The sequence below is a fragment of the Protopterus annectens genome, chromosome 11.part0 (assembly GCF_019279795.1).
Source record: "Protopterus annectens isolate FY-2018-M chromosome 11.part0, PAN1.0, whole genome shotgun sequence".
In the NCBI taxonomy this organism is placed as follows: domain Eukaryota; kingdom Metazoa; phylum Chordata; order Ceratodontiformes; family Protopteridae; genus Protopterus; species Protopterus annectens.
In genome coordinates, this window is record NC_056745.1 from 1,521,052,187 (window position 1) to 1,521,075,482 (window position 23,296).

Sequence of the window (23,296 nt, forward strand, 5' to 3'; positions counted from 1 at the left end):
ATCTGCAGGTAGAATATGGCATGAGATGTAGTCAAACCAAATATATTTTGTTTGCTAATTTTTATTCACTATAGTGCCAAGTGTGTGTGTGTGTGTGTGTGTGTGTGTGTGTGTGTGTGTGTGTGAGAGAGAGACATGCGTGTGCAGACACACAGGGCTGGATTCATAAATGTTACCCCAAAGTGTACACTATGTGCTCACTTTGTGTACATTTTCTGAATTCCAGAACAGCCTTACCACGCTTGTGATGGCTATTCACTCAGGTTACACTAAGTGTACACAAAGTGGTGACCTTTATGAATCCAGCCCATACATTTACTGCACACACTCTGACAGACTGTGCTATTTATGTGTAATTGTAGAGGTGTTTACCACAAAATGCATACAACAGGTTTATGTATACATGGCTTTTTTTTATATTGCAAAATTTTTTTGGTCAGATTTTGCATCTTCCACACTGCCACAGTAACTGTATTTCCTTATTTATGTTACAATAATGATATAGTTTGCATCACTTATTCATTCATAACTTTGGTTTTGTTTTAATTCTGTTACCTTAAAGATGCAAAACAGTTATCACAGAAGGGCACCAAAGGATGGATAAATTCTAAGGTCACTAAGTTCCACTATTTGATTACAATTATTCCACCACCTGTTAAATGTGGCAAAGTAAATGGATTGACAAAATGCTAGTAAACAGTTACAATAACCTCATATATAACCAAGTTTCTAACATATTGAAGTACTTTAGAAAACCAGATTTAAATGTATTGTTACTTATTGATTTCTTTAGGCCAACAGAAGAAGATGTTGCGAAGCTTACAGAAAGTAAGCAACAAGAATTACAGAATTCAGAATTCTCTGATACATTTACTGGGAAGATTGAAGAGTTGCAACGTACATTAATCTTTTATGATGAAAGGCTAAGAACTATTAAGTGCAAAAACTTGAGGAATTTTAGTGATTTTAAAAGTGTCAATGTATTTGATTGGTCAAGAATGAATCAATCCATGAATAATACAGCAGTGACAGAGAAAGCCAATCAGGCGAAACCTACTCCTAATGACGCAAGGAATTCTTCTGATAAGAAAAATAAACTTGACAAAAGTAGTAACAATGAAAAGAGAATTACAACTACGAAAAAATTGAACCAGAGTGACGTTTTCTCTTTCACAACAAGACAATGACATCTTATTGGAGAATGACTGAACTACCACAGAACTAGGAGCAAAGAATATCGAGAATTATGCTTCATTTTTTCGACTCTTCAAATACCTCTGAAACAGAAATTTATGAAGAACAGGATCTGCTCCACTAGCAGAGGCAAAAAAAAGATGGAAGATGTCAGGTTAACACATAGGGACAATGTCTTAGCAGTGAATCTAATCATTTTTTAAGTGAAACCGAGATTGCAATACTTAAAGGTTTAATGTTTACACTGCCATATTATCTAAACTAGATGAACTTGTGCTAGACATTAAACTTTTGGGTGCAATGTGTTGCTGAAGAATTTAGTTGGTATGGATATAAATGGATATACTAACATTTTAGGAACATAAGTACCTATATTCCTTTATCCCATCCAGCTGCAGACATGTTCATTAAGGTGCATGATATGGACATCTTGGAACTTAATAACAAAACAAATAAAACGCATAAGACGACCTTTTACAATTAAAATGCAGCTGAAAATAGGGATTTACAAGGATTAATGAAGAATGAAAAAATCATTATAAGACCAGCTGACAAAGGAGGTGGTATAGCAGCCATGGACACCCTGGACTACGTTCAAAGGATGACGGATATACTCATACGTTCATAGGTAGGTACTAGGCTATTGGCCCTAGGGCCTATATAAGCCTAGCCAAAAAGGTACCCTGGCTTTCACCACCCAAGAAAATTATTTTCCTGTGCCCCTGTCGAGCAGAGCCACAGAAGTGATCCCCGGGGTGAAATTCCTATCTCTCATCCAATCATCAAGATTTTCCTTGAAGAGTGCTAATGAGGAGCTCTGTTTGACATAAATAGGTAGCCTGTTCCAGAGTATGGGAAGTCTCTGGGACAGGAATCTATCCCTGCAGCATGTTCTGTTTATTGTGGTGACAAGGTTTAGGTCCCTAGAGTGTGTAGCTTGGAGGGATTGGGATTTCTTTAAGTGGAGCATGTCCAACAGCTCTGGGTTTGACATAGCTTTGTATGTTAGGCAGAGATCGCTTCTGAGTAGGCGATATGCGACGGAGTAAAGCTGGAGTTTTTTGAGATGGTCTGTGTAGGGCATCTGTTTGAGGCCAGTAATCCCCTTTGTGAGGTATTTCTGTGGCCTTTCCAGTTGTTGTAGATGTCTTGTGAGGTACATACTAAAAGGGGATTTGTACTCTACAATGGGTCTAATGAGTGAAGAGTAGAGGGGAACAATGACCTCTTTTTTTTCTGGATGAGAAACATTTTGTGATGAGGTGTGCCACGTAGAAGGATTTCCTGACCACTGTGGTGATGTGATTATCAAAGGAGAGACTACTGTCCACATGTGTCCCAAGGTCTCATCACATTTTCGGCGTAAAGTAGACTACCAGCTATGTGGTAGTTCATGGGTGCAGAGTTTTTACCAAAGGGGATGACAATACACTTTTTGGAATTGAGCTTCAGGCCATGGCTTTGACACCAGGCATCTGTCTCATTGAGGCCCTTTTGTAGAATGTCCACATCGTTAGGAGTTTCGATTATGGCTCCTAGTTTGTAGTCATCTGCAAACTTTGTTAGCGAAAGACCTTCTGTGTTAGCCTGTACTTCAGAGAAGGGGATACCAAACAGGAGAGGACCCAGGACTGTACCCTGTGGTACTCCACTTGTCACTGGTCTGAAGTCGGATTTGGAGTTGGCTACTTTCACAGTGTGGGTTCTGTCAGTGAGCCAGTTTGCAACCCATCTTGTGACATAGGGATTTACACCTAGCTTAGTGAGCTTATCTATAATTCCAGAGTGAGGGATGGTGTCGAAAGCCTTGGCGAGATCTAGATAAGCTGTGTGATCCACCTTACCCTCATCTATGGCTTTGGTGACTGCTTCAAAGAAGTCAATCAGGTTTAGGAGACATGATCTGCCTTTTACAAAGCCGAACTGGGTAGGGTCCAGAATTGGAGATTACCAATGTCTTTGTTTATGAGCTCCATGATGATACATTCCATGGCCTTGCAGACCAGGCTCGTCAGGCTAATGGGGCAGTAGTTCCCGGGGTCCGTCATGGCTCATCCTTTGTGGAGTGGGATAACCATCGCGGTGCGCCATTCAGTGGACACAAAGCCTGAGGTGCGGCTATGACTGAACATGGTACTTAGGTAGGGTGCCAGTTCATTCTGTAGTTTTTGTAGAACGCAGCCTGGGATATTGTCGGGTCCCATGGATGCTGTTTTCTTGGCTTTGGAGAGTGTGTTTTTTACCTGTGCAGCTGTGATTACAGGAACTTTGCATTCTTCCGGTATAGAGATGGGCCCTCTAGGGGGTGAGAGGGAGTTAAAGTTAGCATTGAACCTATCTGCCAGGATGTTGGCAATATCAGTTGGTTATGTACATTTAGTGCCATTGTGCTGTAACTCAGAGCAGATCTAAGTGTTGCCATTGAGATTTTTGACATAGCTATAGAATGCTTTGTGGTTGTCTTTAGAGTCAGTGGCAATTTTGTTTCCGTAACTACGTTTGGAGGATTTTATGAGGGATCTCAGCTTCTTACTGAGGTAGACCAGGGAGTTCCTCCAGTCATAGGATTTTACTCTTTTTTGCAACAGTCTCTTTCTTCTGTTGTAGAGTTTGTTTATGGCAGAAGACAACCAGATTGGCTTCCTTTTTTTGGAGGATAGCATCTTGGTTCGATTAGCGATAGCATGATCCATGCACTTGTGTAAGTGCTTATAAAGTGCATTTGTGTAGGATTCAGCAGTCGTACCTCTATTGTCCGTCTGCATGGGTGTCATGAAGTTTGCCACTTCTGTCTTAAGAACTGTGAAGTTGGCTTTGGAGAAGTGTTTTACGGTGGTTTCCCTAATTGGGGGTGGGGGCGGGATGTGGATGTCTAGGGTGATTAGCTTGTGGTCGGATCTGACCAACGAGGAATTGACCTCTGGTGTGGAACACCGGTTGCCCATGTTGGTAATGACCAAGTCTAGGATATTGCTGCCCCTGGTGGGGGTGTGAATAAGTTGATCCAAGCTAAAGGATGAACAAACATATAAAAAAAAAAACGTTTTAGATGGGATGCAAACAATATTACTGTTAAGGTGAAAAATGACCTATATGATATGTTGATGTTGCTCATCATCAATATAGAATTATACGACTATTTGGTGGTAGGACATCCTCTAATTCCAATCATAAAAGGCCTCCCAAAGATGTATAAAAATCTTATGGATCCACTGATGTGCCCAATTGTTTCTGGGAGTGGATGGCTTACATAGCCAGCCTCCATTTTTGTGGAATATCATTTGAAGCCTATAACTATGAAAGTACCCACAATTTTGAAAGATACGGCACAGTTTTTAGGATGTTTATCAAAGCGTTGACAATATTAATCTAGAATTAAAACCGAGTTTGATAATGATGGATGCAAGGAGCATATTTATGGTAATACCGAACGATTATGGTTTAAATGCCGTTTGTGACTTTTTGGAGGAAGATAACACCCTTGAAAGTTGTATCATTCAGATATGTTCTTTAATTAGGATCATCTTGGAAAATAATGTTTTTATTTCTGGGAGTAATTATTATTGACAAAGATGGGGGGTAGCGATGGACACACCCTGTCTCCACTAGCAAAAATAATTGAAAAATGCATCCACCAACAGCTACTCAACCACCTTCTCCACAACAACTTATTTGCCAGCTGTCAGCATGGCTTTAGGCCATTCCACAGCACAACTACTGCCCTCCTATCCTTTTCTGACTGCATCAACAAAAATTGTAATAAAAGCACCCTATCTTCTGCACTCTTTATTGACCTCTCAAAAGCCTTTGATATGGTTAACCATCAGCTTCTTTTGGATATTCTTAAATCCCCCTCACTTGATACACAGGCACTACACTGGTTTAAGTCCTACCTATAAAACAGACAAGCTGTGCTCTGGGGCAACGAACCTTCTTTACACCTTCCTGTTACCCTTGGTGCTCCTCAGGGTTTTATTTTGGGCCCTTTCCTATTCTCTATCTTTATTAACGATCTACATCTAAGCATTCCGCAAACAACCTGCATACAATATGCAGATGATTCAACATTCATTTGCTCTACTACTTCCTTACCAGAACTTCAGTCCCTTAAAGCTGGTTCCTACAGCGCTGCCTTCTCCTAAATGCCAAAAAAACAAAATTACTGCACTTCAATCCTATAATAAAGTCTTCGCAAATTAATCTCACAGTGACATCTAATAATGGTACTGTTATAACTCCTGAACCTACCACCAAACTCTTAGGTGTAACAGACCATAACCTTACCTTCGACTCACACATCAATATCACCATAAAATCAGTTAACAGAAAGCTAGGCACCCTTTACAGAATTAAATTCTACCTTACCCCTACAGCTAAAAAGTACAGTTGTGTACACTTACCATAAATGTAGATGTTCAAGTGCATTCATTGTTGCAGTCATTACATTTGGGGTAATCTGCTGGCAGGTTGCCCTCAGTCGGCCTGAATAACAAAGTCTTGGGTCCTGCATCAGTTGCTGTCTCCTCTTCCATGACGTCAGGTCTTTGGGTATAAAACATGCAGCCGACGCCATTTTATTCAGTTTTTCTTGCCCCAGATGTCAGGTGCCCCCCAAAATGGGGAGCAAACATATATATATATATATATATATATATATATATATATATATATATAAACATAAATATATGTAAATGGACTTTTAGCAACATAAACTGTGCCTTCATCTAAAAGCAAATACACCACAAAGGCTTTAGTATATAGTAAATGAAAGAAAAGGGGGTTGGCGGGTTGCTAACCCGGACTGCAACAGTGAATGCACTCGAACAGCTACATTTATGGTAAGTGCACACAACTGTACTATGTTCTTCGTGTTTCACTGTTGCAGTCATTACATTTGGGTAGAATCCCAAAGCTAGGGCTGGGAGGATGGAACTAAACAGCATTATCAGCGGTTATAAGGCCCTGCAGAACTGCAGTGGCAAAGCCTGTCCTGGATTTGGAGAAGAGAGGCAAATGATAATGCTTTGTGAAGGTATGAACAGAGATCCAAGTAGCAGCTTCTAGGATGTCTTTGGTTGGAACCCCTCTGAGAAAAGCTGCTGAAGTAGAGGCAGCCCTGGTGGAATGTGATCTGATCCTCTTGGGCACAGGTTTACCATGGTGCAAGTAGCAGAAACGAATGAAGTGGTTTATCCACTTTGAAATAGTTTACTCTGATATAGCCTTCCCCTCTGACCCTGCAGCAAATGCTACCAGTAGTTGTGCAGACTTTCTTAGAGATTTGGTCCTGTTTAAGTAGAATCTTAGTTGCCTGTGTACGTCCAATGAATGCAGAATCCGCTCCCCTTTGTTCTGTGGATTTGGGTAAAATGTTGGCAGGTGAATTGTCTGGTTAAGAGCCACACTGGATACCACCTTAGGAATAAAAGAAGGATTGGTCCTGAGGGACACCCTGTCTGGGTAAAATGTAATAAAAGGCTCCACAGCCATGAGAGCCTGTAGTTCTGAAACCCTTCTTGCTGAAGTGACTGCCAAGAGAAAAGCTGTTTTCCAAGATAGACATTTTATATCCGCAGTAGCTGCTGGATCAAAAGGAGGCAGGGTGAGTTTTTTCAGCACAAAATTGAGGTCCCATGTAGGAGTTGGTGATGATCTGGGAGGCCTTAAATGTTTGGCCCCGCTAAGATACTGTTTAAGCAGCGGATGAGAAAAGAGGGGAGGCTCTGTGTTGTAATGAGCCGAGATGGCAGAGGCATGGATTTTTATTGAAGAAACAGATAGGCCCTTGTCAAGCATCTCAGTCAAATATTGTAAAATCTGAGGAATATTGGGCTTTGCTGTCTCTGTTCCTTGTGCTTGGTTCCAGGCACAGAATCTCTTCCATTTTATCAGCATAAGATTTTCTAGTACTAGGCCTTCTGGTTTCCAAAATGACATCCATCACAGATTTACTGAGAGGTGTTGTTTGAATAATTAAATGATCAGCCATGCTGCAAGATTCAGAGTTTGGAGCTGAGTGTGCAGAATCTGATTGTTCTTCTGAGACAGCAGATGAGGTATTTGAGGCAAGTACCAAGGAGGAAGTTGAGAGACATATTCCTTAGAAGTGGGTACCAGTGCTGGCGAGGCCAGTCCGGACCAACTAGGATCATTTTTGCTTTTTCCTGTCTGACTTTTAGTAAGACCTTGGAGAGAAGAGGCAGTGGGGGAAAGGCATAGACTGATAGGTTTTTCCAAATGAAGGATAGGGCATCCACTTTCCATGCCTCTTTGTGATAAGTTCTTGTGCAGAATTTGTCCAACTGATAATTTTGGGGAGAGGCAAATAGATCTACATCTGGACTCCCCCATTTCTGTATTAACATGCTGAAGATTTGTGGATCCAGTTTCCATTCATGTGGGTCCATAAGATTTCTGCTTAGGTTGTCTGCCAGAGTATTTTGTTTTCCTGGCAGGAACTGAGCTTGAAGATGTATTTGGTAAGTCAAAGCTGTGTTCCACAATGCCATGGCTAGTCTGAAAAGGGGGTAGGAATGTGTACCCCCCTGCTTGTTTATGTACCACATAACCGTGGTGTTGTCCGTCTTTATCAATAGTTGTCCTGGATGAAGTAAGTCCTTGAAGGCTGTCAAAGCATTCTGAACAGCTAGCATCTCTTCCTGGTTGATATGCAGATGCATTTGTTTTGGGCTCTATTTGCCCTGAATGCATCTCCCCACCAGGTCCCCCCCCCCCCAAGCATAGTCTGATGCGTCTGTAGTTAGGGTTTGGGTGGCAGGGGGTAGAGTAAATGACAGTCCCTTGTTTTGGTGACAAGTCTCTGCCCGCCAAAAAAACTCCTGTTGTAGGCAAGGAATGAGAGGAATCATTGTTTCCAGACTGTGACAATGTTGACTCCATAAACTTTTTAGGTACCACTGAAGTTTCCTCATATGCAGTCTCGCATATGGAATTAGTAGAATGCAGGATGCCATGAACCCCAAAGCCTGCATAATTTGTCTTTCAGATAACTGGGTTTTTGTTGCCATTTGTTTGAAGTATGTTGTCAGTTGCCTTTGCTTGTCTGGCATAAGGTAAGCCATCTGAGCAGTTGTGTTCAAGCTTGCACCCAGGAAAGTAATTATTTGAGAGGGTACCAGCTGGGATTTCTTTTCATTTATTGTGTACCCTAGGCATGTTAGAAGCCTTTTTACAAATGCCAGATGTTGAAGAAGAGTGACTTTGTCCTCTGCTTGAATGAGACAGTCGTCCAGATAAGGATAAATTTGTATGCTTCTTTGTCTGCAGAATGCAATTACTGGTGCCAGACACTTTGTAAAGATCCTGGGTGCAGTAGATAAGCCAAAGGGCAGCAGAGAATTGGTAATGCAAAAAACCTGCTTTAAAGCGGAGGTATCTTCTGCATGATTCCCTTATTGAGATACGCAGGTATGCCTCTTTTAAGTCTAAAGTCACTAACCAAGCGTTTCTGCCCAGCATAGGCAGTAGCTGTTGTAAAGTCAGCATTTTGAATTTTAGAATGTCCAGGAACGTGTTCAAAATCTATAAGTCCAGTATTGGACACCAAGAATTGTCTTTTCTGGGTACCAGGAAAAGTCTTAAATAAAAACCTTGTCCTTTTGCCTTTTCTGGTACTGGTTGATTAGCCCCCATATCCATGAGGGACATAACTTGTTTCTGGGCCTCTGGCCACTGATTTTGTGGTAGTTATGGCCAACCATTTGGAATTGGCTAAGTATGGAAATTAAATCTGTACCCCTGGGATACTATGTTTATTACCCACTTGTCCTGGTTAATTAACTGTCAATTCTGAGCATGAAGTGCTAGTCCCACCCCCAAGGGGGCTGCCAAAAGATAAGTGCTTGGTGATGGTAGAGGAAAGTCATTGAGACTGCTTACTGTAGGGTTGTGCTTTTTTTCCACCAGATTTGGAGGTGGAGGCACCCCATTGCTCTGACCTGTGAGAACCCTGTGATTGGTATCTGGAGCCTTTTGAGCACCTGGATTTGCCTTGAGTGGCTCTATTGAACACCAGAAAAAAACAATTTTTAGTAGGCCAGTGCCTACTGAACCTGGGAGGCTGCACTTACAAGAAATCTTTTACAGTTTGCATAGATTTAGCTTTGTCTTCCATTTTCTTTAAAATCTCTTCTGCCTTATTACCAAACAGAGTATCATGCTGCAAGGGGGCATCCAACAATTTAGCTTTAACATGATCAGGCAGATTTTGCTCCTTGAGCCAGGCATGTCTTCTAATCACAGATCCAGTAACTGCGGCCATGCAAGAGCCCTCCAAGGAATCAAAACCACATTGCAGAGTATGATTTCCAACCTGTTCTGCTGAATGCAATAATTCCTGTAACTCTATTTTCCACACAATCAGAAATCAACATCATTTTCTGTTTCAGTAAGCCCATAACATGCTGTTGATATTTAAGCATATGAAACTGGCAGTTTTCCAAGGTAGCAGACGTATAAACCTTCTTTCACCATCTATCCAGCGCCCTGGAATCTCTATCAAAATGGGTAGGATTTTTGGCTGTAGAAGCCTTTACACCCTTGGGACCCTGTAAAATACTCTCAGGATCAGCAGCAGGATTTTTAAATAGAAATTTGTGGGAGTCAGGAACCCTGTAATATCTGTCTGGCTTACTAGGAGCTGGAGGTAGGGAATCAGGAGCCATGCTTGAATCCGAAAACACATCGTCAACAATGTCTAATACAGGAGATACTGCCAAAGGCTTATGCTGAGGAAGAAGAAGAAAATCCCTAAGCCTCTTTTTTGATTCAGAGAAGTTCTGACTCTCCCAGTGAAAATGTTCCCTTACAGTATGCAGTGTCTCTCCAAAAGAGTAATCCTCAGGAGGAGATGCGGATGGGATGGTTCCTCTGCATCAGAATCCTCATAGGGTGGAACAGAAAATTCCTGCTCAGAAGAGGAACCAGAAGAAATGGAAACATGCTCTGAAGATTCATAATCAGTGCCTTGCCTAGGCCTCTTAGCCGGGGGGGGTTGGAAACCCCTGATCAAGGCAATTAAGTCCTCAGCCATTTTGATCATCTGTTTTTTAGGCTTAGGGGCCTGAGAATGTGGCTCATGCGTCAGTTTTTTAGACATAGAAGTTGTTTTTGACCTGGTTTCTGAGGCTGGCATCGGTTTAATATAAAAATGTTGAGGCCTGAAAACACCCTCAGAAGCCGGTGCCTGCTCAGCGGCTTCAGACCCATCCAAGGGAGAGACATCCGCGGGTTCAATACTCTGAGAATCTCGCGGCATATCGGACTCTGAATGGGTCTCAGTAGAGGCCTGTGACTCAAAAGTAGCGGGTATCCGGGACTGCAAAAGCGCCTCATTGAGTACCAGCGACTGGCTTAGGAGAAGCTTTGTTGTCTGTTTTGGACATCGACGGTCTGACTGTCTTTTTCTTTGCGTTTTTTTTGTGAACTCCGGTAGTCGGATTGCTAACCAACGACATTTCAGGATAATTAAACCTTGATCCAAAATATTTAGAAGCAAAAATATACAGATGCTCAATAGTGCATTGGTTAAATCTAGCACAAAACTGACAGCAAAACACGTTATGATCTGGGCCTAGGCAAGGAATACAGTACAAATGAAAATCTTTGAGGTATTTGCTTCCCACAAGTAATGCAATTATTAACTTTTACTGACATCGGTAAGGAGCAAGAAAAAGTTTCCCCAATGGGGTACTTAGCTTTAGTTTGAAGACTTCGGTTCTGAAACTTGAATGCGAAAATTTCAGGAGTCGGCCGACCGGCACTTGCAAACTGCTTCTGCTTCGGGCACCACGCAGCAATAAAGACTGAATAAAATGGTGTCGGCTGCATGTTTTATACCCCTGACGACCTGACGTCAAGGAAGAGGAGACAGCAACCGATGCTGGACCCAAGACTTTGTTATTCAGGCCGAGTGAGAGCAACCTGCCAGCAGATTACCCCAAATGTAATGACTGCAACAGTGAAACACGAAGAACATCTACTACTGCCCACACCCATCTCATCTCTACCCTCTTCTACGCCTCTCCCATTTATACTAATCTCTCTAAAAGCAACCTCAACAAGTTGGCAGCCACTTATAACAACATAGCCAGATTTGCCACCAACTCCTCATATAGAACCCACCATTGTCACAATCTAAAACTACTAGGATTGCTAGAACTCCAAAATCAACTAATATTTCAACAACTTATTATCACACACAAAATTCTTTATCATCCTAGTAATACTCCAATCCTAACTAGTCTTATCACCCCCTACAAAAATCTCACAACCCTTCGCTCAGCTAATAGATTACTAGTAACTAGACATACATCCAAAAACAAGGCTGGGGACACACTGTTCTCTATGTAGGGAAAACTTGGAACCTACTTCCCACTAAACTCTCATCTCTCTCCTCTGCATTACTATTCAAAAAGCAACTTAAAGAATATCTTCAAACTCACTGGCTACGCCCTTGCACAAATCATGACTAGAATCTCCCTCCCTCATATTTTATGTCTACCATTTTTATAACTGCCTTTTTATATACCTCTTATTAACCTCTGAGAATTTGTATTGTTCAGCCTACTAAAGTTACCACTAACTGTGCCTTTCCTTGAATCTGCTGCCGAGCTTAAATGTGTTTAGCAAGTACTCTACTGTATAAATGTGTCTCTACCTTAGAGATATATGGAACTATGGCTTGTAAATACTTGTAAATTACATTAGTACATCACAGGTATTTGCTGTTCAGCCTACTAAAGTCACTACTAACATTGCCCTCCCTTGAATCTGCTGCAGAGCCTAAACATACTTGCAAGCTCTCTACTGTATAAACATGTCTCTACCTTAGAAATACTTGGAACTATAGCTTGTAAATGATTGTAAAGTATATTTAGTTCTGCACTGTTATGTAAAATCTTGTTTTTCTTGTCTAAATAAGTACTGCACCTCTTGTTACTTTTACTTATAGTGGAGCTTTTCTCCCCCGGGTCTCTATTGAAAATGGACATGTATCCAGCTAGAATAGCGCGGTCAACAAATGTAAAATAAAATAAAACAAACAGCTACTCCAATATTGTCATGGCATATTGGGAACAACAACATGTACTGAATGAACTAAATCCTTGGAGAAGATACATTTTATTCTACAAGAGATTTGTGGATGATATGTTTTTGTTATGGGCAGTAAATTATACTGAATTGTATGAATTTGGTAAGTATCTTGGTGAAGTAACTTCATTTCTAAGTTTTGAGACATGAAGCTCTAATAGTAGCATGGATTTTCTGCACATTAGGTTGGAATCTGACTCACACTGTGCACTGAGCATGAATATTTAAGCATATGAAACTGGCAGTTTTCCAAGGTAGCAGGCGTATAAACCTTCTTTCACCATCTATCCAGCGCCTGGAATCTCTATCAAAATGGGTGGATTTTTGGCTGTAGAAACCTTTACACCCTTGGGACCCTGTAAAATACTCTCAGGATCAGCAGCAGGATTTTTAAATAGAAATTTGTGGGAGTCAGGAACCCTGTAATATCTGTCTGGCTTACTAGGGAGCTGGAGGTAGGGAATCAGGAGCCATGCTTGAATCAAAACACATGAGTCAACAATGTCTAATACAGGAGATACTGCCAAAGGCTTATGCTGAGGAAGAAGAAGAAAATCCCTAAGCCTCTTTTTTGATTCAGAGAAGTTCTGACTCTCCCAGTGAAAATGTTCCCTTACAGTATGCAGTGTCTCTCCAAAAGAGTAATCCTCAGGAGGAGATGCGGATGGGATGGTTCCTCTGCATCAGAATCCTCATAGGGTGGAACAGAAAATTCCTGCTCAGAAGAGGAACCAGAAGAAATGGAAACATGCTCTGAAGATTCATAATCAGTGCCTTGCCTAGGCCTCTTAGCCGGGGGGGGTTGGAAACCCCTGATCAAGGCAATTAAGTCCTCAGCCATTTTGATCATCTGTTTTTTAGGCTTAGGGGCCTGAGAATGTGGCTCATGCGTCAGTTTTTTAGACATAGAAGTTGTTTTTGTCCTGGTTTCTGAGGCTGGCATTGGTTTAATATAAAAATGTTGAGGCCTGAAAACACCCTCAGAAGCCGGTGCCTGCTCAGCGGCTCCAGACCCATCCAAGGGAGAGACATCCACGGATTCAATACTCTGAGAATCTCGCGGCATATCGGACTCTGAATGGGTCTCAGTAGAGGCCTGTGACTCAAAAGTAGCGGGTATCCGGGGCTGCGAAAGCACCTCACTGAGTACCGGCAAACCGGCAACTGGCTTAGGAGAAGCTTCGTCGTCGGTTTTGGACATCGACGGTCCGACTCTGTCTTTTTCTTTGCGTTTTTTGTGAACTCCGGTAGTCGGATTGCTAACCGATGAAATTTCAGGATAATTAAACCTTGATCAAAATATTTAGAAGCAAAAATATACAGACGCTTAATAGTGGTTTGGTTAAATCTAGCACAAAACTGACAGCAAAGCATGTTATGATCTGGGCCTAGGCAAGGAATACAGTACAAACAAAAATCTTTGAGGTATTTGCTTCCCACAAGTAATGCAATTATTAACTTTTACTGACATCAGTAAGGAGCAAGAAAAAGTTTCCCCAATGGGGTACTTAGCTTTAGTTTGAAGACTTCGGTTCTGAAACTTGAATGCGAAAATTTCAGGAGTCGGCCGACCGGCACTTGCAAACTGCTTCTGCTTCGGGCACCACGCAGCAATAAAGACTGAATAAAATGGTGTCGGCTGCATGTTTTATACCCCTGACGACCTGACGTAAAGGAAGGGGAGTCAGCAACTGATGCAGGACCCAAGACTTTGTTATTCAGGCCGAGTGAGGGCAACCTGCCAGCAGATAACCCCAAATGTAATGACTGCAACAGTGAAACAAGAAGAACATCTACTATTGCCCACACCCATCTCATCTCTACCCTCTTCTACGCCTCTCCCATTTATACTAATCTCTCTAAAAGCAACCTCAACAAGTTGGCAGCCACTTATAACAACATAGCTAGATTTGCCACCAACTCCTCATATAGAACCCACCATTGTCACAATCTAATCAACTAATATTTCAACAACTTATTATCACACACAAAATTCTTTATCATCCTAGTAATACTCCAATCCTAACTAGTCTTATCACCCCCTACAAAAATCTCACAACCCTTCACTCAGCTAATAGATTACTAGTAACTAGACATACATCCAAAAACAAGGCTGTGGACACACTGTTCTCTATGTAGGGAAAACTTGGAACCTACTTCCCACTAAACTCTCATCTCTCTCCTCTGCATTACTATTCAAAAAGCAACTTAAAGAATATCTTCAAACTCACTGGCTATGCCCTTGCACAAATCATGACTCGAATCTCCCTCCCTCATATTTTATGTCTACCATTTTTATAACTGCCTTTTTATATACCTCTTATTAACCTCTGAGAATTTGTATTGTTCAGCCTACTAAAGTTACTACTAACTGTGCCTTTCCTTGAATCTGCTGCCGAGCTTAAATGTGCTCAGCAAGCTCTCTACTGTATAAATGTGTCTCTACCTTAGAGATATATGGAACTCTAGCTTGTAAATACTTGTAAATTACATTAGTACATCACAGGTATTTGCTGTTCAGCCTACTAAAGTCACTACTAACATTGCCCTTCCTTGAATCTGCTGCAGAGCCTAAACTTACTTGCAAGCTCTCTACTGTATAAACATGTCTCTACCTTAGAAATACTTGGAACTATAGCTTGTAAATCATTGTAAAGTATATTTAGCTCTGCACTGTTATGTAAAATCCTGTTTTTCTTGTCTAAATAAGTACTGCACCTCTTGTTACTTTTACTTATAGTGGAGCTTTTCTCCCCAGGTCTCTATTGAAAATGGACATGTATCCAGCTAGAATAGTGTGGTCAACAAATGTAAAATAAAATAAAATAAACAGCTACTCCAATATTGTCATGGCATATTGGGAACAACAACATGTACTGAATGAACTAAATCATTGGAGAAGATACATTTTATTCTACAAGAGATTTGTGGATGATATATTTTTGTTATGGGCAGGAAATGATACTGAATTGTATGAATTTGGAAAGTATCTTGGTGAAGTAACTTCATTTCTAAGTTTTGAGACATGAAGATCTAATAGTAGCATGGATTTTCTGCACATTAGGTTGGAATCTGACTCACACTGTGCACTGAGCATGAATATCCAGAGAAAAGATTGTTGGAAGAATCAGATGCTCCATAAGATGAGCATGCATCCCAAACATGTACAGTCACATATATTAAAAGGACAGTTCTTGAGAACTTCGAGATTATGTACAGATAGTATTCCTAAACAGCACTGTTACAATAGTAAAGAAATTAATAGAGCCATCAGTGACAGTAAGTCTTTAAGACAGTCCGCAGGAAGACCATACTACTCTAAACAAGACAATACAGATGGAGCAAATCAAAAAGCAAGAACTACTACTACAGAAGGGGGAATTAGGTTTTTGTTAACATTCAGCAACGATACAGAGTAAATACATCAGGTAATAAGAAACACCTGGAAAATTCTAAAGGCAGATCACAATGTCAGGAGAATAACTGGGGAACATCCAAAGTTTTGTTTCAAGAATAGGAAGGACCTAAAGTGACTATTGTGCCAAGATGTTCAGAGGAGACCAAAGACACCTATTACAAAAACATGGACATATCCCTGTAGGAGATGCAAGGCATGCACTTTTATTAACACAAAAAATCTTTTTGAACATCCAATTATACATAGATTTTACAGACTTAGCATTATGCTGACTGTGTAAGTCGAAACAGTGTGTTTGTTTCTATGTGGGGAAGATGAACAGATGTCTAAAAGAGAGAATATCACATCACATCACATGAGTGATATATGCCTGGAGAACAGGAATAATGCTTTGGCAGGGCATATGCAAAGTTATCCTACACATACATTTTTATTTATGGTTTTGCAAAACAACAAAATTGGAAAAAAATGTAAGAAGTGGAGACATACAAATTCACACAGAATACCTAGAGATGTGCTGGATAGCCAATTTACAAGCTGATAAGGAACCAGGACTTAATGGTACTGTTGATTCAAAACCAGCACTGAAAGGAAGGAAATTACCTAGAATAGCTTTGTTTTCATTGGTGCTTACCTGTTTAAATATCCTTGGATTACAGGAAATGGCAGGATCTGAAGGTGGCCTAGATAGTTGAAAGCACTTGTCCTGTTTCTTGTCAAGATTTTTCCTGTTTTTCTAATCTGTGTTATTTTACTGCATTTTATTAAATAGTTGTTTTTTAAACAATTAGATCTTTTATCTCCACCATTGTGGCAAGACATTACTTGGACATATGATCTCAAAGTAAGGACAATGTGTGCCCAAGATGTAAACAGTATCTAATTTAATTATTTCTACTCGGATTCAAGATAATTGTATTTTCATTGCCTGGATAATTGCTCATTTTATGGTATAAAATTAACAGTTATGTATATGCTAGATGATTAGATCTTTTGATCCAGGTTTCCAATGACTATTTATTTCCTTTGATAACCAGGGAAATTTGATTGCACAAATCCCATTTTCTGTAGTAGTCCAGGGAGAAAAGCTCCACATCACATACATCCATGAGCCAACAGTAAAAATGTACTACCGTAACAGTCAGTAGTACATAACTTAAAAGGTTATGTTTGAGGATCGTACACTACTGTGCAAAGGGATGCTCTCTAGCCTTGCAAATATTACCTAAACCAGAGCTGCTTGCACCTAACCCTGATGCATACCCCCTGCTGTATCCCCTCAGCTGTTATAGTGAGACCAAGATTATTCCTGGGACCATGAACTGTTAGTTTTCCTCCTTTCCTATTACCAGCCTGGTTGACATGGGTCTAACTAAGGCAGTGTAGCAACTGCTGCGTGTACACTGACAACCCCCTACGTCTAAATCATTCCAGTACCATTTGTGAGAGATGCACCTACATTATGAATCTGGAATCACAGACCTCTCGTGCAACAGACAGCAATACAGAGTGGGTTATCAGCCCACCTACCACAACTCCTACTCATAACACACAGCATACACATAGACCAACATATGTTGAGGTCCTCACAAAAAATCTACATAAACACCAGATATCTCCAAAACACATACATGCTAAACCAACCATAACACCCAAAACACACAATACACATAATGACACAAACACAAGTGTCTCAGCATCAAAGCCCATAAGGCAATGCACATCCACTCCAAATATCTTAGTCATAGCAGACTCTATAGTGAGACGCACAGAAGCCCCCCCTCATCAGGCTGAACAAGGAGAAAATCATGGTCAGCTGTCTTTCTGGTGCCAGGATTCATCAGATAATGCAGGCACTCGAGTCTCAACAACAAATACCATTATGATTCGATCATAGTACATGTTGGTGTGAATGACTTGAGATGTACCTCACTGGACTACATGAAGAGACACATGATTGACCTCTCTGATTATGTGTCACAGGCAGGTATGTCCCTAGCCTTGAGCAGCATATTACCTCTGCCAAGGATGATACCACAATATAAACAGAAAATCATTGACTTCAATAATTGGCTTAGTTTCTGGTGTCATTCTAAGGGGATCCAGTTTCTGTCAGTCTGGGATGACATGACTGATTGACCTCGACGCTTTGAAAGAGGTGGTTTTCATCTGCCACCCCTGGGATTTCTGCTGCTGGCAAAGGCTCTTGCCACCCCCATAGTGCCTTTTTTTATCCAAAGTCACAATGACAAAACTCCCAACTTAAAAATTTCATCAAAAAACAACCACAACGTTATGCTGCTAAACGTTATTAGTCTTAGCATGAAACTGCACTCACTGGAAGCAGCCCTCACCTTGGAAGACGCAGACATTTGTGCAGTCACAGAGACCTGGTTCAAGGCTGTGGACAGCACCCCAGCCATCCTGGGTTACACCTACTTCCACATGCTCAGACCACAAACTCTAGGTGTGAAAACTAAAGTAGGCGGTATATCAATATTCATTAAAGATAAACACACCTCCAAACTGGTTAAACAGCATGATTCCCTGGAGATACTTCAGGTGCAATTAACTGTTGGTAGGACACCTATTCAAGTCATTACAAGCTACAGGACCCCCTACATAAATCAGTACACCTACTCTGCCTATTTGGATCTACTTGAGTCTATCAAGATACATCCAAACAGCATGGCTTTGGGTGACTTCAATTACCCATCCATTGACTGGGCAAATCACTTGTGCTCAAAATCACTTGCCCAAAGGTTGCTCGACTTTGTTAACGCCAGTGCCCTGGACCAGCTGGTTGACACCCCCACAAGGGGCACCAACATCCTGGATCTGTTGCTTACTAATATGGGGGACCACTGTGAGGTCTTCCCTGGTGAGATATGATCACAAATCAATCTCATTCGAAGTAACTATCACACCTAACCCCCCAGCAGCAACTAGACTAGAAAAATTCTCCAAAGTAGATTATAACCTCTTGCAGGATGGTATAAATAGCTTCACTGCACCTCCCCCCTCAGATGGGCTTGGCAGCTATGCAGAGTTCTGCAAAATGCTTTATACAAACACCTGTATAACTGCACTAACTTGGCCATACCAGATAGGACAAAAACAAGCTCTTCAAAGAACAGCAAAGCTGCCTGGTGGATAACTGCTATTAACAGGCTTTACAATAAGAGGAAGAAATTGCTAAGAGTAACAGGGAGCAACCCCTAAATTGGAAACATTCCCTCCTCAGCTTAAACAAGCAAATAAGACTTCTTGTGAAGTCCTCCAAAGCAAATTATGAATCCAAATTAGCTTCCTAGACTAAGGACAATCATAAAGCATTCTTTAGTTATATCCGTAACCTAAAAGGAAAGGCTCAGATTTGCACTGAACTGGTAGTTTATGATACCACAGTATTGAACCTGTGGACATAGCTAAATTGTCAGCCAACAGGTTCTGTGAAAATTTCACTTCCCTCTACCTGCCACATGCACCTCATGACAATCCTACCACTTGTCCCCTACCTTGTATCTCAAAAGAGCAGGTCGTAAATGCCCTCTCCAAGGCCAAAACCACAGCATCTACAGGACCGGATATCCCTTGGCTATGTCCTACATGAGCTCCAACAAGAATCAGCAACACCATTAGGTACTCTTTTTAATCACAGTCTAAGCACCAGCTTTGTCCCAGCTGAATGGAAAATGGCCACCGTTATATCCTTGCACAAAGGTGGTGATTCCACTGACCCCAGAACTATAGACCTACTAGCCTGACTAGCCTTATTTGCAAGACTATGGAGCAAATCTTCAAGGACCTTATCAACAAAGATACAAATAATCTCCAAACACTTGATTTTCCTCAGTTTGGATTTGTCAAAGGACCTGTTAAACCTGGTGGACTTCTTCAAGACCATCACCAAGGCCTTGAAAGAGGGGAAATCTGTGCATACAACCTACCTAGACTTAGCCAAGGCTTTTGACACTATACCCCACCCAGGTATCACTGACAAACTCACCCAGCTAAGTATCAACCCTTATATCATTAGGTGGGTCGCCAACTGGCTCCACTGATAGAACCCATATAGTCAAAATAGGGGAATCTACCTCCAACAGTAGACCCGTAACCAGTGGTGGTACACGGGGATCAGTCCTGGTACCTTTACTGTTCGGAATCTAGTTCTCCGAAGTACAAGCAAAAAATAGAAGTTATGTTCTTACCATAACGTTCCATGTTAGTTGTCTTCTTCTCGCCTTCTTTCTTGCTGGATGGGTTCGGAGCCGACCTCGGCTCTCTAAAAGCTTCGAGAGTTGGTTCCACCGGCTCGAGGCTTATATCCCACAATGCTAGGCGGTATTACCTCAGATCTCGTTTGTAAGCTAGGCCCAGCCAATAATAAATCCAGAACTACTGGAAAAAAAACCACCTCTATAAAAGGAAAGGAAGAAGGTGACCTGAAACCTGATGAAGGAATATATGCAAGTATAGCATATACATATATACAATAGAGGTGGAAGAAAGAGAGGTCACAATCAAACTCCTCTAGGTCTGTCCAGGCTAGGGGGAAGGAGGCTGGGACAAAGCGAGAAGAAGACAACTAACATGGAGCGTTATGGTAGAACATAACTTCTATATATTAAGTTGTCTATCTACTTCATTCTTGCTGGATGGGGCGTCTAGCACCTTGTCCCGGGTGGCCTATCGGAACAGACTCTTGAGAACAGTGGAACCAAAATTAGCTCTATGTCTAGAAGCTAGATCCAACTTGTAATGAGAAATGAAAGTGTGAGGAGTAGCCCATGTAGCTGCTGCACAAATGGTATCAATAGGCAGCCTGTCTTGGAAAGCTAAAGAGGTAGCCAAAGCTCTAGTCGAATGAGCCTTAGGTTTGTTAGGCAACTTTTGGTGTCTAATTTCATACACAAAGGAAATCAGGGATGTTAGCCATCTGGAGAGTGATACCTTAGAAACTGCAAGGCCCTCTCTACCTTCTGCATAAGAAACAAACAACTGGTCAGTTTTTCTGATCTGTCTGGTCCTGTCCAAATAATATTTGAACATCTAGCCAATGCAATTTTTGTTCAGACCTGTTAGAAAAGTTAGGAAAAAACACAGGGAGGTCTATGTCTTGATTTAGATTTGCCACAGAGGCTACTTTAGGTAAGAAGGATGGATTGGTCTGTAAGGATACCCTATCCTTATGAAACAACAGATAGGGTGGTCGACTGCTGAGTGCATGAAGTTCTGATACCCTTCTAGCTGAAGTAATAGCTACCAGAAAGAGAGTCTTCCAGGATAGCAATTTCATTGAACAAGAAGCTGCAGGTTCAAAGTGGGGAAGAATCAAAGATGTGAGAACTAAATTAAGGTCCCAAGAAGGAGGAGGAGTTCTTATCGGAGGCTTAAGGAGAAAAACTCCCTTCAAGAACGCTTTGCAAAGCTTGTGGGACATGATGGCAGAATCTGAGACGCCCACATGAAAGTTAGATATAGCTGCCAATTGAACTTTAAGAGTAGAAGGAGATGAACCTGCATGAAAAAGTTCAGCTAGAAAATCCAGAACTATTTGGATGGGAGCTGTGAAAGGATCTAAGTCCCTTCCTTGAGCCCAATAGAAAGCGTTTCCATTTACTCAGATAAATCTTCCAGTGGAAGATTTATGGGAAGCTATCAAGATATCTCGAACAGAGTGAGATATTTGAGGAAGCCTGGCTAAGGTTGGAACTGGAGGAACCAAGCAGTGAGGTTCAGAGAGGAGGGCGATGTAACTGACCCGACTGATGGATCAAAAGATCTGGAACTAGGTCCAGATGCCAAGGTTGCTCCAACAGAAATTGATGTAGAAAGGGAACCAAACCTGTCGAGGCCAGTAAGGAGCAATGAGGATCAATGAGGCCTTCTGAGCGATAGCTTTCTGTATCACTTGAGAGATTAGTGGGAAGGGAGGAAATGCATACAGAAGTCCCGGGGCCAAACTTGGACTAGAGCGTCTCTGCTGGGCTGGCCTGGTAACGGGAATAGGGTGAAATAATCTCTGCACTTGCTGTTTTGGGAGTAGCAAAAGGTGCAGCAAGGCTGACCCCACTTGAGAAAAATTTTCTCCAAAATAGAATCTTTCAGAGACCACTCGTGAGGCATGAGGATAGCTCTGCTCAACTTGTCCGCGATAAGATTGGACTTCCCGGGGATGTGCGTTGCAATCAGAAACCGCTGAGAAGAAATCGCCCATTGCCACAGTCTGAGTGCTTCTCGACATAGGGGATAGGACCTGGTTCCGCCTTGTTTGTTGATATACCACACTACAGACATGTTGTCCGTATGGATTGCTATCGTTCCCGAGGGAAGAGAGTCTTGAAGGGCCTGCAACGCTAAAAGCACTGCTCTCATCTCTAGAACATTTATATGCAAGTGGCGTTCGTCTGGTTGCCATATGCCCTGGACTGTTCTGCCCTGATAATGCCCCCCCCACCCGATCAGGGAGGCGTCCGTTGTCAGAGTAGCAACCGGAGGGGGAGGAACAAAGGGTCTTCCCAGGAAGAGCTGGGGGGAAGAAATCCACCAAAGGAGATGATTCTTGCATGCTTGCGTAATCATAATGGCGTGGGACATTGGAAGTTGTTGGTACGACCATTGTGTGAAGAGCATCCATTGAAGGATTCTCATGTGAAATCTGGCTAATAGAAGTAGAAGGATAGCAGCCGCCATAATCCCTAGTACTTTCAGAACTAATCTGACTTTGACTCTGTTGTTGTGGAAGAGAAGGGAGACCAGTTTGCGTATGTCTGCTATTATTTGGTCTGTGAGTCTCGCAGACATGTTGACTGTGTCTAGATTTGCGCCTATGAAGGTAATAGCACGACAAGGCGACAAAACAGACTTTTCGCAATTTATTGAGATACCTAACTTTTGACAAATGCGAAAGGTGTAGTCTCTGGCTTTTAGAAGAAGATGCCTGGTAGGAGCTGTGAGGAGCCAGTCGTCTAAGTATGGAAACACCTGGAATCCTTGACGTCTCAGGTGAGAAGCTACCACTGCCATGCATTTGGTAAACACCGGGGCAGTGGTGAGTCCAAAGGGCAGGGCTCTGAATTGAAACTGACTGGTTCCCAGCCTGAAGCGGAGGAATCTCCTGGGCGTCTGTTCATTTTATATGATAGTACGCATCCTGGAGGTCTATAGAGCACATCCAGTTTCCTTTCCCAATAGGGTAGGATGGATTGTAGCGTGACCATCCGAAATCTTGTTTTCTTGACCGACTTGTTCAAGATACTGAGATCCAAAATGGGTCTCCAGTCCCCTGTTTTCTTTGGAACCAAAAGAACTTGGAGTAGATTCCGGATCCTTGCTGGTCTGCTGGCACTGGCTGAATGGCTCTTTTGCAAGCAACTTTGAAATTTCCAACGCTGCTTGATCCCTTTGAGCAGGTGGAACATCTGGAAGGATTTTTTGATTGATTTGGAATCTGAAGAGCGGAATGGAATAGCCTTCGAAATGATGGACTGTACCCACTTGTCTTGAGTTAGGGATGCCAGGCTTCTGGGTACAGTGATAATCTTCCCGACTGCCTCCAAAGGTGGACAG

At 41.8% G+C, this 23,296-nt stretch overlaps 1 protein-coding gene across 1 annotated transcript in view; it reads right to left on the reverse strand.

Annotated features, from left to right (window-relative positions):
• The window catches only part of LOC122815102 (protection of telomeres protein 1-like), a 1,603,082-nt gene that overhangs the window by 144,765 nt on the left and 1,435,021 nt on the right, over nucleotides 1–23,296 (reverse strand). The gene's annotated exons all lie outside the window — the stretch shown is intronic.